The 15,207-nt window shown below is 40.4% G+C and overlaps 1 protein-coding gene across 19 annotated transcripts in view; it reads right to left on the bottom strand.

The window, feature by feature from the left end:
* The window catches only part of NCAM1 (neural cell adhesion molecule 1), a 315,535-nt gene that overhangs the window by 299,709 nt on the left and 619 nt on the right, over positions 1-15,207 (bottom strand). The window lies entirely within an intron of this gene.

The following is a 15,207-nucleotide window of genomic DNA, read 5'->3' as shown; positions in this document are numbered from 1 at the left end:
AAACTTATCTGATACAGCTGTTAGGCCTTCCTTAATAAAGGTTTCACTTGTCTCATCATTTTTGGTTTTGGACTGTCTTCACTCACAAAGTATCACGACACAATTCTAATCATAGAATTACCTGATGTTTGCACCTAATGCTTTAAGGAAAAAATCATTGAAAACTCAAACATTTTGCTCTGAATATAATTTTTTAAAATCAATGCATTAAACACCAAAATGCAACTCGATTTTTCTGTTCTTTTTGAAAAACAACTTCTACAGATATAGTTTTAAGATAAAATGTTAGATATGGATAAGACTTACCACATCAAATTGCATTTTAGCCAAAATATTTCAAAAATATATATAGATCAATACCTATCATGGTCTAAATCAAACCAATCTTCTCGCCAACAGTCCCAAATCCCAAGATACATGACTCGAAACAGACAATAATATCTACATACCTTCAGGTTTTATAGAATAGATATTAGCATCATTTCAAGAACATCAACAAGTCATTCCAGACATTTTTGTTTCCCTGTGAAGTTTCAGTGTCCAGCTAGTCCAAGGCACTTAAGCACCTGGATTCTCCAGACAGCCGCAGACATACAACCAATCCCACCAAATTAATCTGTAGGTTTAAATTGTTTTCCTCCTTTGTACTTCTAAATTCTAAAAGTTCTCCTCCTTTGTACATTTAATAATTTTCAATTACTAAAAATTTATAATTAAAAAATTGATTTATTTGTTCCAGTCTATAAATAAATAAAAAGATGAAAGTGAAGATTAAACTCACAGTGGAACTCATCATTTTAAATCTCTCATGTTGAGCAAGTTAAGAGTATATAATTGTATATATATTTTTATACTCATCACAAACAAAAAGTTTAGTATTTAGAAATACATTCATAAATTGTTAAAATAACTGCACATATTTATAATTTATGTTTTCTTAAAATATGTCCAATTATACTTTTATTATTGTGACTAAATAACTTTAACTGGGGTTTGTTTGTGAAAGCTATTCTCTTAATATTGCACAAGGCAGCAAAAATATAACTCAGTAATATATTGATTTACCTCCCAGTGACTTCAAAAGAATCTACTGTGAATATCTCTAGAACACAAAATAGTGAATGATTTTTCTGGTTTCCTATTTAGATACAAAACTACCCTTAAATGCCTAAATCAATTATTGTGTGAAATGTTTATATTCTCAAAAATAATGCATATGTCTAACTTGGCTATAAAGGAATACAAATAATAAAAATATTCTTTTTATAAGAAGGAAGGCAGGCGAATGAACTGCCTTCATGACCAGTTATCTTAATTGAGTCTGACTGGTAATTTAAATTCTGATTCCAAAGCCAATTTATTTCAAAATGACCTCAAATGGTAACCTAGGGCAGTTAACTGACTCACTTTCAATCCCTTATCTTCAAAGAAAATCACATAATGTCCCTTTTTTACTTCATTATGACAGATGGTTTTCTTTGATGAAAATTTTAAATTTTAAACGTGATGAGTAACTTTCACTTACACACACAAAAGGAAAAAAATGCTGAGAAAATAACAAATAACTCTTATTTATCATTTTCTGACATTTCAAGATTGTCTTTTGTGTCATTCCACAGGCATAAATATTACAAGTATAAACAAAAAACTTTCTGAACGTGGTCTAGAATTTTTCACAAAGCTGAATGGTATTCATCTTTCACCTCCAATTCCTAGACCAACTACATAGAATACGGGAGTTATTTCATAAATACTGGATTAAGTCAATGTTTCTAGTGGACATTTAACTACCCAACAAGTCTGAGACATGGCCACTTGCCAATGTGTTCATAAAATTGTTCTTGTTCTGATTTGCAAAATCACTGCCAAGTCCACGTCTTTCTATCAAAGAAATGTGGAATCTCAGGCCACCTTGGAATCTCTTGAGAATGCTTCAGTTCAGAAAAGTTTCCTCAAAACTCTTTAAATTGTCAATCCCTTGAAGTTGTCTGAACATTCCTCTGTTCGGGTTTTTGCCTTTGATGCACCCCTAGAGCATGTCCCTTTTCCTTTAAGAACTGCAAGCTTCTTTCAGTCTCAACGATCCTACCCTAAAACGTGCAAGATAAAAGACTTCAAAAAAGATTTTAAAAGTCCGCTTTGGACTTTAGCAATTAGAAACCCTGAAGGAGATAGGTCATCAGTGGGTTCTGAGTCTGCTCCAAAATTAAAGTCAATAGAGCCTCTCATACCACTAATTCAAACACACACACACATACACACACACACACACACAAACTGTAAGCTACAGGAGGGTGGCAGCCATATGTCTCTTCTCCCATACTCCCCTCACCTCAGCAGAAGGCTCAATTTTTATAAATAGAGAGATTAAACCAGATGCACTTTGTCCTTGCATATACCAGACTTTGTTGAGGGCAGAAGCACCCTACTGAAAATAGGAGAATTAAATGAAGTCTAGACTACAGAAGAAAAAAATACCCCCAATCCATTTCTTATTCAGCTTAGAGAAAAATAGTAGTTGGACTTATACCGTGCCTGCTGCAAAATTTTGGATTCTCTTAAGTCAATCAGTCCAAAAGAAAATGTAAGTACTCATGAATACACATGGATGTCCCCCACCCAATAAACCAAGTTTCTGCACAGTCTTTCAGCGTGTGACATCCCACACTGAGCCCCACAGCTCTTCAGGGTCTCACTCTTTACTAATAGGCAGCCAGGGATCATTAGAATTTGAGGAGCTAAATGAAACAACATGAAACACAAAAGGAGATATGACAGCAAACATAATAAAGAGGAATTCAGACAAAAAGAGACAAGAAGCAAGAGAAATGTTATGAACTCCTCAGCGATATGAAAGATATTGCATCAAGAAAGAAAAAGATGCTATGCTAGCTCTTCAGAGGCCTCTTTCTGTTACTTCTTCATTCTTCATGTTTCAAAGAATCAGGTAAGTTGCCAGGTAAGTGACTTCCAGATTAAGTGACTTCCAGATTAAGTGACTTCCAGATTAATGAAGTGTCACCAATGTGATCTTTAGCAGCAACCATTATTTAAATATACTAAATTTTGTGGCTCAACCATTATAGTGAATTGACAGGTTTGATATTAACCCTATGCAAATGGAAAGGAGAATCTAGATAAACCACTTTTAATTTTTTAACTATTACTTTTGTCAAAATCAAGATCTACTAGGCTTTGCTTTCATAGGAGGTAAAACAGCTCCACAATGAAGCATGGCATTTCCAACTCAGTTGCAATTCACAGTGATCCTGAACTCTCAGAACATAAAAAATAAATGGAAAATGTGATTCTCATTAGAATCAATACTTAAATCCAATGCGAATTGTATATCCCTTCACTGTGAACTTTAGCAGAAAGAAAGGATATGGGAAAAAATTACTGAGCTCACTATGTGCCAGACAGTTGTATAAACTACCTCATTTCATCCTCACAATAACCCTATTAGTTAGGTATTATCCCTGATTCACAGATAAATAAACTGACCGTTGGAGATTAAATAACTGGCTCAAGGTCATGAAAAGCAGGAGAGTCACAGTTCGAAATGTGGGTTTGATACCAAACGTCCATGGGGCACCCTGTGCAGTATGCACTGCCTCCAACACCAAAAGGAGATACTAAATTCAGAAAGAAAGAAAGATAATTTATAATTATGTACCCAAACCAAAGAGCTTTCATTGGATTTCCATCTTCTTATGCCCTTGATAACAGGCCTTTAAGGTTGCTTAAAGTACACCTTTATGGAGTACTGTAAGTCCAATTCTCATATAGCAATTGCAGCTTAACTGGTGACTGGCAGCCTCTCATGTGAACAGAATGGACACTCAAATTGAAAATGACTAAAAGAACATTAGAAAAGTAATCAATCACTCCTGTGCTGATCTGATAAAAACAGCACATCCAATTTGTGACATGCAGAACAAGCTTCAAAAGATTTTGCTATAGAAACATTTTTTAAAGGTCTAGAAATAAATGTATGAATACCAAAGGCAATGAGGTAAGAAGACAAAACTGAATCTAAAAATAGTCAACTCATATGATAAATGAAGTCACTGGGGAAAACCCTTAACTTTATTCATTTCCTCTGGCATAAAATTGTCCTGTTGTCCTTTGCAAAGGTTGCTCATCACCTCTCCCCTCCCTCTGGCTCTTTTCCGTGGTGATGCATAGTTCAATGCGCCCAGGAAGCTTCATGATGAAGCCGTCACCCAAACTAGCAGCCCTCCTTTCCTTCTTTCTTTGCCAAGTGTCCTGGACATCAGCTCTTCCTCAGTCTTTGACTCTAAATAAAGAACTTGAATTTCACCATTCAACTGAAATCCCTCTGACATCACTACTCTCCTCTGACACAAATCCCAAGTTTCTACTTAATTCTCACCTACTTTATACTTTTAACCACCCTTAGTACTGCTGCCCTTGTTTTTACTGCACTATTTGTTTTGCAAAGCAATATGTGCTCATTATCAAAAACTCAGACAACATAAATAGTGATTTACCGTCTTCCAGTCTTGATTACAGGGTGAGTGAAAGACGTTTTTTAACAAGATTGGGATTATACCTATATATACTATTTGTTTCCAACTTTCTTTCACTTCACTTTATTATACTTTTCTAACCTAGGCTTTTGTGCCACTAAGCTCTGGTTCTCTTCATTTGTTCACTATTACCTTCCGAATTATAGGCAAGATATCATTCTGTGTGCTACATAAACACTGCCACATAAATACTTGTGGGCGTGATAAAAACCCCGCAAAGTACTGACCATAACTCATGGTGTTTTTCTCTCACTGAACATATAAAAATATAGATTACTACCATCTTTGAGTCTTCCTGGTCTCTTTAACTGGGATTCCTCCATTCACCTCCCAAACATGGAACACACATACTTACCTCATCAACCCTTCCTCTCAGCGGAGATAAATTCTTCCTTCAAAGTCTCCTTCAACTCTCACCTAAAGTTGTGTGAATTCTCCAGTGTCTGCATATTTATTTCATTCCCTCAAGCTTACAACTTTAAAGAGCTTTCTCTCTCTCCGTCGTCTACCATTTGGGATCCATCATCCACCCTTGCTGGTTGCTTTGTTATTTCTAACATCTCAGCTATGCCCCTTTTATCCTTATCCAAAGTCATTACAAGTGTGTCTTTCCAAAATTATCTGCTTTAGAAAATATATCACAGTTGGGTTTCTTTAATCTAACAAGGACCTCTGGCAGTACACAAAATTTGATTTTTATATAATTTTCAGCTACATGTCTACTAATAGAATGTACAGCTGTAACCACCCTCTGGTTCCCAGGCAATATTTATCCTGACTCTGAAACATTAAGTGCCTCATATTTTGGCTGTAGATGCTACCTGGTATTCCCAGTTATCTTTTCATTCCCAAACAGACAGTAAGCTCTGTAAGGTCAAGGTACCATATTTAGGGCACAATGATGTGCACCTTCAGTCCCAGCAACGCAGGAGGCTGAGGCAGGACCCCAGGAGTTTGAGGCCAGTCTGGGCAACACAGTGAGATACCATTTCAAAAAAAGGTATAACATTTAGAGTTTGATTTGTTTTGTTTTCTTCACACCCTGTCGTTAACTGACTGCTTAGATGCTCAATACGTAACTTTGCTGTCATTTCTTCCTCCCCTCCCTCACAACCCATTCAGTTTCTATTCTATACCTTCTGACGTACTCTCACTCCACTACAGACTGCTTCACCCTCTCTTTGATCCCACATTCTTCCTTCGATGACAGTAGCTTCCAAACTCTTTTGACCTGAGCCAAAAGAATGTATTTTCCATTACAACCAAGTTACATATTACACAGAGAGAGAGAGAGAGAGACAGAGACAGAGAGAGAGAGAGAGAAATTGAAGTACCCAAAGCAGTACTTACCCTTATATAAAACACACTCTCTTTTTCCACTTCTTCCCTCCTTCTCTCCCTCCTTCCTCCCCTTTTTCCTTCCTCTCTTACTTCTTTCTTAATATATATGGAAGCCCGTTAAACAGATTTCATCATCCATAGTTTGAAAAATACTGACCTACAAGTTAAGGTATTAGGAGGCCCAAACTTTTTCTAAAACCTAACCTGTCTCTTAATTTCTCCATCATATTTACAGTACCATGATTATTTAATTTCCTCGAGTTTGTAACTTCAAAGATCTTTCTCCCTCTCAGTCATCTACCATTTGGGATCTATCATCTACCCTTGGTTGCTTTGTTATTTCTAACATCTCAGCTATGCCCCCTTTATCCTTATCCAAAATCATTACAAGTGTATCTTTCCAAAATTTCCTGCTTTAGAAAATATATCATAGTTGGGTTTCTTTAATCAAACAAGCACCTCTAGCAGTACATAAAATTTGATTTTTATTTTTCAGCAACATGTCTACTAATAAAATGTATAGCTGCGAAATATTTCATTTACAATGCATTTCCCATATATTATCTTATTTTGTTCTTATATTCGATTGCGGAAGTTACAGTTCAAAGAGGTTACATAACTGATATAAATTCACTTGGCTAGTTAGTAGCAGAGCAACTTCTTGAACCCAGATCTTTCGAATCTAAGCCCAATGGTGTCCTTTCCCCGCATACAGGTGTTCCTACTGATTAAGCAAGATACTTTCATTGGACTTCACTAGCCTCCCTTCCCTAGTATCATCTAGTTGATGTTTCATACAGCAATAAAAATCCCTTCGTTAGCCCTTCATTTTGTCCGACCACCATAGTGGATGCTATATAAAACCAGAATTCCCTTTTAGTGCTGCAATGAACTATATGAATTTGTTCCTACTTAACTCTGCTAATTCCCAGCTAGTCCCAAACATAGAGCCTGAGGCAGCACACGCTCAGTTGCTATTGTTAACTATTCTCTTAAACATATATATATTTTTTTAATTTCCCTGTCATTTCCAGCAGGACTCCTCTCCTTTGTCTGACATTTAAGATTTAAATATGGCTTGCCCCAAGTTCCAGCCTTTAACTGCTCTTCAATAGCAATTCTTTGGCCAGATCCACCTCATCCTATAGGAAAACAGGCCCTCTCTCCTTATTTATCTTCATATCTGTGGAGGTCCAGGTCAAGTTCTACCTTTTCTATACCTTTTTTTTCCCCCCAGACATTAAAACTAATAGACATGATTTTTGCCTCTCAATTTTCCCAGTTATTACCTGCCTGCTTCATTCGGGCACTTACTGATATAATATCTTTCATGATTTCTTCGCAGCTTGAACTACGCAAAAGTGCTTCCTCTCCAACCACCTGAAACGGTCAGTATAGTAACCTTAAATTTATTTTGTTTTTCCTCTAAGCCTCTAGCACAGAACTTTGCACATCATATTCAGAGTACTGTACACCTTTTTAAACAAACATTTCAAATAAAATATCTGACCACGGGGAACTTTTTTAAAGCACATAATGAGTACATACTTCATATCTGCTTTACATATGTGGTTTTATTTCAGCTCACCAAGACCCACAAGGGAAGTGTCATTAACCCCATTTTACAGATGGGGAAACAGGCTCAGAACGACAGCAACTTGCAGAATGGCAGGACGGTTCCTTCAGACCACAGCTCTGAATAGTGCCCTTCCTCCCCATCACTCCTCCCACACTTTGGTCAGACTCAGTCCAGAAGCCACAGGAATTCCTGTTTGCTTGGCATGTATTCAGATGCTATATATATTCAAATTATCCTTGCCTTAGAAAAGGATAAAATTCAGACAACGAACGTAAGTTACAGTCCCAGCTCCACCTGCATAAGTCATTTAACCTTTCTCAGTCTCAGTTTCCATTTAAAGACTTACAATCTGGACTTGCAGAATTTTTTTTCTCCTTATCTCTGGCTACTCCTCCCCACTACTCTCACACTGTTCCCCATGTACAACCAGATTCAGATCTCAACCACTGCTCAGGGTGTCTGCTCTGCCCAGATCACCCCTTCTTCCTGCTCCATCTAATGAAGGCAATTCTTCCCCAAGCCCAGCTCGAGGGAGTCCCAGGCAGAATTAATTGCTTCCTTTCTTGTGGCCCAACAGCATTTACTTCATGCCTCTGTTTATAAGTATAGTATGTCTCTCTCCCCTCCTTCCAGGTGGTAAGCTCTAAAGGCAGATGTATTATTTTCCTGGACTTCATAACGTGAAACTCCACACGATTCCTGAAGCTATCTGACCTTCTCCAGACTTCACAAAGGTTTGTTGAGTTAAGGAATTCAGGAATGTTTGTTGTAATTCAATGTTTGTTGAATTAAGTAGTCAATCAATCATGCCCTAAAATGAGAATACCATCTGTTCTTCCTATTTCACAGTTGTTTAAATGTTACATCTTCACCTCCCCAACCACCCAATCCCCCTTGATAATCTCTCATCCTGGGTTTTTCTTAGACTTGAATCTGAATATGTAATTATAAATGTATGTGTTACTTTTTAATGTCTATATTTCTCTGTACTACTAGACTGGAAACTCCATGAAAACAGGGACGATGTACGTTTAGTTCACCGCTGTATTCCCAGCACCCAGCACAGAGCACTTACTCAGTCAATGTTTACTAAATAATTAGTGTGAAGATTAAGCACATATCAAAGTGTTTTGTAAACCATAACATGATGATTAAGATATAATTATTGGTATTATATATCCAGTTTATCTCCTTTTAGATAGCTAAAACAAAATCTTCAGTCTCCTCTCCAATATCATATGCCTTTAGCTGGCAAAACTACTTCTTGCCCTGCCAATCGGGCACTTACATCTCACTCATTTGAATAATAATAGCAATTGCTTTATTTTCTTCTAGTTAGTAATTTACAAGAATATCAGCAGTGACAAATATCAAATCAGCTCAGATCTCATTTAAGATCTTCTGTCAAATAAAAGTGAAATACTTCTTTCTAAAAATGACTTTGACTTCAATATATGATTCTAATCTTCAAAGCACTACACAAACAACCTCTATGAGGTCCACGTTTAATAAACTGGAACGATTAGTTTATATTCCCAAGCAAGTGGGTCCAAGTGGACCAAAGGATAGTTGCTAAAGAAGGGCCAGAAGTTTTCAGGGTTCCTCAATTGCATGGACTCCTTCCAAGGCTCTGGGGGACTGGGACTTGGCAATGTGTTCTCATGGTCATGTATTCAACTAACCTTCGCAAAAGCAAGAAGAGTTTTGTATTTTCCTTAAAGAAGGCCCTCAAAATTATATACCCTTCAGGCCCAACAAAACCTAGATCCACCCTTGTGCTGACGGTTTTCAACCTTATAATCAGGCCATTTTTTTCTCTGAAGTATTCACAACCAACATGGAATTGCAGGCATATTTAGTGACCAATTTTTTAAGCCTAGTTCTAATCTCTGAAGGAGTCATGTGTATCATAATACCCTTTTTAGAATCCTTCTAAAAAGAGGGCACTATGTCTAAATAATTATTTTTTCCAGATCCATATATATCCTTCTTGCTCACTAATGAACACTGCTTACATGCACCGAAGTCCTAAGATCTCTAAAATATTTATAACTCTAACAAGTAGGCATTACTAATTTTCCGATCTCACGGAAGAGGAAACTGAAACTTGGAGGAGTTAAATCATTTGTCTGAGATCAGACAGCTAGTAAGGGATATGTCTGGGTTTTCAACCCAGGGTTATCTACCTCTCTTAATCTCTAGTCTCTACTACTCCCAAGGTTCCCTGACAGCAGAAATTATGTCATCTCACTCCTTTTAATTCCCCACAGAGCAGATGATAAAAAGCTGGCACTCAATAAACATATTTGATCAACTATTTAAGAGAATACCTAATGTAACACAATCTCAAACAGTGTGACATTACTATGAATATTCTTAAATGATGAGGTAATCAGATACCAAAGGAGGCGATTAATGTACAACAAAAGGCATTTTACACCTTATCTCAGGAATGACGCCAAATAGAAGACGGAAGATCAGCTGTTACCCATGTTTGCAGCTACAAATCAAAAAGTCCTCAGAGTACGAAGTGGAATATAGGTTACATAGAAGCCTTTTAAATCATATCAGCCATGCAATCTTTGAATTCAAGAAAGTGTTACGTATATTTGGAAGAAAATAGAATGCATAATGGGTTTATTACAATCTGTTTTTCAAAAGCACACATACACAAGATACACCAAATAGCTTATCCTTTTAGCGCAGTCCTCTTGGAGTCTCCAATTGCTTAGAAGCTAAATTAATACTGCAGGAAAGGAAAAGTGTGTCTACCCAACTGAAAATCCGTTAACTCAGCGGCTGCATGTAGACATGGCCTGAGCACGTTTTAAATGTAATGTATTGAAACTGCCTGAAAGACCGCCATTTGGCACCCAGGCCAACATCAAAAAGCAATGCTCCTAATGAGCATCTGCAGCTGAGAGACAGTATTTCAACAACATGAAATGAAAGGGCATAATGGCACCACTGCCAACGCCAAATAATTTACATCCCTTTACATCAGCAAATGGTTTTAAGGTTTGGCCCCAAGAGTTAATAACAAAAGAGGCTAGAGGTAACAGGACTATGACCTTCAGATTGACTTCTGTATTCTATTACCCTACAGTAAGTAGTAAGCATGTCTACCCGTATTGTTAAAAATAGTTTCACTACAATGTTTTCGAATAGTGAAAACTCTGGAGCTCATAGAAAGCTAATCATTAGGATTCAGAGGTCCTTGGACATTTCCTCCTTCCTAAAAGACTATCTCTTACAGCATTGCTCAGAGTCAGTGAGTATATTATGAAAAGTAAAAAATTTTCTTCTTCGAATTTTACTTAGAATTCTTTCTTTTTAACCAAAGGAATTTTCACCTTAGTGACTTTTATTAAAAGCTCAAATGACCTCATTTTATACAGCCACGTGAATAATGTTTTCAATTTTGTGTAATTTGTAACCCAGTTTTAAGATCAGTAAAATGCTCCCTGTAATGTGCTGCCATTTCTTTTAAAGTTCCAGACATTCCTTAGTCTATATGTTATAACTGCTAAACTGAAAAATGATCAATTATGGAATTTACATTAAAATATTTATCTTGACACCAGAAAACATGTGTGTGCTCAAAAAAGCAATGCTGAACTGGTGCAGGAGAGCCTTTATAAGATGTCTTTGTCTCCTCCTAGTCTATGATTCTTCCCGCAGACTGACGGGGGCAGGTGCGATCCCTTCTCTCCCTGGCCTGCCAATTGGTTCTGCTCTCCATCACAAGCTCCAGATCCTAAAAGTGCAACCCGTTCTTTAGCAACAGGTACTCAATCACTTATTTTACACTAAGTCAGAAAGGACTGTCTGTAAAATGTCTTTGGAAGTCTGCCAGTAGTATTGAAGCCACTTTCAGTCTGGAGAGCAGCCACAGTTCTTTAATACTAAAGACAAAATTATGAGAAATTTATCAAACTCATACTTAACAGAGGCTTCATCACCTTGAAAAATTAAGTGGTTGCATCAGAAATTCCAGAGTCCATTATTTAAGCAGTGTAAATTTTACAAAATGCTCTCTATAATTTGAGAAACTGGGTTCTGTAGTGAACAAAAACATGTCTAAAGATTAGCTTTTGAGTGACAAAATGGTGCTGTTTACTTTGAAAGGCAATTAAGACATTGTTCCTTGTGACAGAAAAATACAGATATAGGTTACTTCCATTAAATTACATATTACCTATCTGAGGAATTCAATTAATGATAACTGGATTCCAAACAGAAGCACTGTTCAAAACTTGGAATTTGGGGGTGCTACAGACTAATTTCTCCTTCTTATTGCTGCCTTCAGTAAACACCCACATCCCTTACAAATAGCACACCCACACCATTTTTTTTTCAGTTTTGATGTGGGATTTTTTTTTCTTTGCAATTACTATCTTAATTCTTGAACTATCAAACTCAAGAAACCAGTCACCAGTTAAATCAACATATTCTTAGTTTAATCAATTATCATTGTAAGACTTAGAGGAAACTCCTTTACTAAACAAGAATATGTCCTGCTATTTTCTGGTATTCCATTTTAAAAAAAAAATCCTAGATAAAGGTATCTGGAAGGAAGTTATCAGGTTCAACAATTTAGGGAAAGAAAGAGGGCGTTCATAAAGCATTAACTTAAGAAAACAATTAAAGACTAATGGAAGCTTAGCTAGGTTAGCAGATCTTTAAGACCTTTATAGAGGGAATAGTAACTCAAAAACTTACATAAATCATAGCCCACACGTCTACAATGTCTGGATTATATTCCCTGTTTTTAATAACTCTGTTGGATTTAAAACAAATTATCAGTTATTAATATTTCTAAATATGCTAGTATTTATTGAAAGAAAATAATCTTTCTAGGGTTTGGTTAGAGTTGTGAAAGGTTTTCCACATTCTTATATAGCCTTTATTACATTCAGTGAAATTCTGTTTAAAAACACACATTCTCAATCTTAAAATGAAAATCAACAAAAATATATGGCTCACTATAACTGTGCTCACAGTAAACTTTGTGGAAGCGCACCTTAATTTGCTTAGTGAGAGATATTATATATACTACTTGATTTCAATGTTAGCTTTTGTAAAGTAGCTCTTTGTTCTTAACTGATGGTATCTTGTTAGAAACCCAGTCCTATCCATTCCTTGACTCTTGCAAGTTTAACTGGCAGAAGACTGCAAAATTATCAAGTAAACATGTGACTTAACCATTCCAGATCGTTCAAGCAAACAATTCTTCAAAACATCCAAAATTTATACCAGAATAAACTCAAATTTACTAGGCAATTGCACAACCTTTCATTGTATTTCTAAAGAGCAGAGGACACCGAAAGAGGAGAGGGGCAGCCCATCGGACTCACTTGACGTATTAAGGTTAGCTTGCCTTATATGTAAATTTTCATATGCACCCAGCCGAGCACACAAACTCAGTTACCACTGCCCTGGACATGCTACATTTGAGTCCAAAAAAAAAAAAAAAAACAAAAAAACCTCAGATATATATACATATGTATATATACTTGTTGTTATGTTTTCTTTTTCATTCTAACCCTTTGACTTGAATTCTTTGATTTTTTTTAAAAAAACTATGGTACAAAAGACATTTTAATGGGAAATTATTTCTCTTTGGAAAACCATTCAACTTCTTTCTTTTGTTAAGCAACCTTGTATGTGTTTCACGTTCTGCCTTCTTCCCATCCTCAAGGTACCGGGCCAGGAAAGAGGTCGCTTTCATTCCAGGGAACACTGGTTAGAATGCCTCCCCTGCCTGGGCATCCAGGAACATCCCAGTGGGAATTCCTGGGCCTGCAACTTCCACGGGATCCAAATACTGATGACTGTACCCATCACGATGATGGAAAGGACCGCCAGGCGATCCCCCAAAAGGCCCACCAAATATCCGGGCTCCATTGTCACGCTCCCACCCGGGGGCGAGGATGTCTCAAAAACATCCCCCTTCCCCCGCCCCATGTGGACAGGTCGCGTCGCGGCACCCACGGGCACCGCGGAAAGGGGCATAACCGGGGTGGCCCCCGCCCAGGTGGCAGCGGAGACCCAGGGCCAGGCGGACTAGGCTTGGTCCCCACCCCTCCTCTCCGGGCCCTGCCACGGCCCCGCCCCGCCGCCAGTAGAGCCCCCGGCCCGCGGCCGGCCGCTCAGCGCACGCGCGTCAGTGTGCCTGCCAGGGTGCCCTCCCCGGCGACGCGCTCAGGCCCGGATTCCGCGGCGCGAGAGTGAGCGCTGGCGGGGGCGGTGGGATGCTCCAAGTCGGCGTGAAAGAGGCGAGAGTGGGCGAGCACGGGCGGCCGGACCAGGAGCACTCCCGGTGACCACCTAGTCTCCATTTTATTTCCTCGGAAACTGCCGGGCAAGCGGGGGACCGGCCGCAGGGCGGGGTTTCTCTTGGCGGTGAGTGAGCGAGACCGTTAGGCTGGAGCACCGGGAGACTGTCCTGGCAGCTCCTGGCCGCCACCCGCGCCGCAATAAAAGCCTCTCGCGGCTTCCCGCCCAGCCAGCTTCGCACTGATTGGTCGCCATGGGAGGGACCCGAGTTGGCTGGAGGCGGCGGCCGAGCGCTGCTCTTGTGCCGCCCGCGGAGGGGGCGCACTGGGTGCTCCCTGGCCCGCCCCGTGCGCTCCCCAACCGGGGCTCGGCCGTCCAGGGCAGGTACAAGGGCACCTGGAGCTGCGACCGCGACACACAGCCCCTCCGCCCGGCTTTCCTCGATCGCTTCCCAGCACACGCCCCCCGCCCAGAATGTCCGCCCAACCCACCCAGCTCTCTGCGGCCCCTGCTTTTCTTCCTTCCCTCCCGTCCATCAGAGCCAAAGCGCAAATCCTTGGGTGGAGGTGGGGGGATGACAGCTGGAGGGGAGGGTGGGCACGCACAGAAGAATTTTCCAGGGAGGCCGGGATGGAAATAGCCAAAATGAAATGCACCTCCCTCCACACTGCCGAGGTTCTCTGGGCGGCGGCGCAACCCCCGCCACCCGCGGCAGCATCACTACTGTCTTCCTCCCAGCTCCCTATTGTTCACACTTTGCCAGGATCGGGAACCTCGCCCAAAGAAAGGAGACAGGGCGAGGTGTTTCGGGCGGCTACCTGCCATTCTTCTCCCGCCCCGTGCAACACTGGGCACGCGGCGCGTGTAAAGACACACGCGCACACACACGCGCACACACACCAGGCAGCCCCGATCACGCCCTCCTCGCCCTCCGCCCCTCCGCACTTCCTCCTGTCAAAACGCGGCGCTCGACCCTCCCATCCTTCAGTGCTCGCGGCCGAGGGTAGGCTTTGCAACTAACCAGCAATTTGGCAAATGAAAAACTAACGTCATGTCGACTGGGGTGCAACAACGGCCACACAGCCGTGCGATTCTGCCCATTTTGCCCCATTTTGCAAACCGTTATTCCTCTGGGGCGGGGGAGGCAAAGCAGCGATCCTGACTTTATTAGACCCAGGAATATAACGATCTGGGGCGGCTGCCCTAGCCTTATTGTTCACTCTTCCCGGAGCCGAGGCTGACAAGCCACTTCCCCCTTGGAATCCGAGCCCGTGCGGCGGCACCACCCGAGCCGCGACACCACCCGAGCCGCGACCTCCCCCGCCCCGCCGCCCGCCTTTGGGGAAGGAGCGCTGCCCATCACCAGCGCGGCCGCTGAGTCCCCAGGAGCCGGCCGGCTCTGCTCCAACCGCCGCGGGCGCACAAACTGGGAAGGGCGGACGCGCCGGAGGGGCG

The sequence above is a fragment of the Pan troglodytes genome, chromosome 9 (genome assembly GCF_028858775.2).
Source record: "Pan troglodytes isolate AG18354 chromosome 9, NHGRI_mPanTro3-v2.0_pri, whole genome shotgun sequence".
In the NCBI taxonomy this organism is placed as follows: domain Eukaryota; kingdom Metazoa; phylum Chordata; class Mammalia; order Primates; family Hominidae; genus Pan; species Pan troglodytes.
This window is presented reverse-complemented; position numbering and strand designations above follow the sequence as displayed.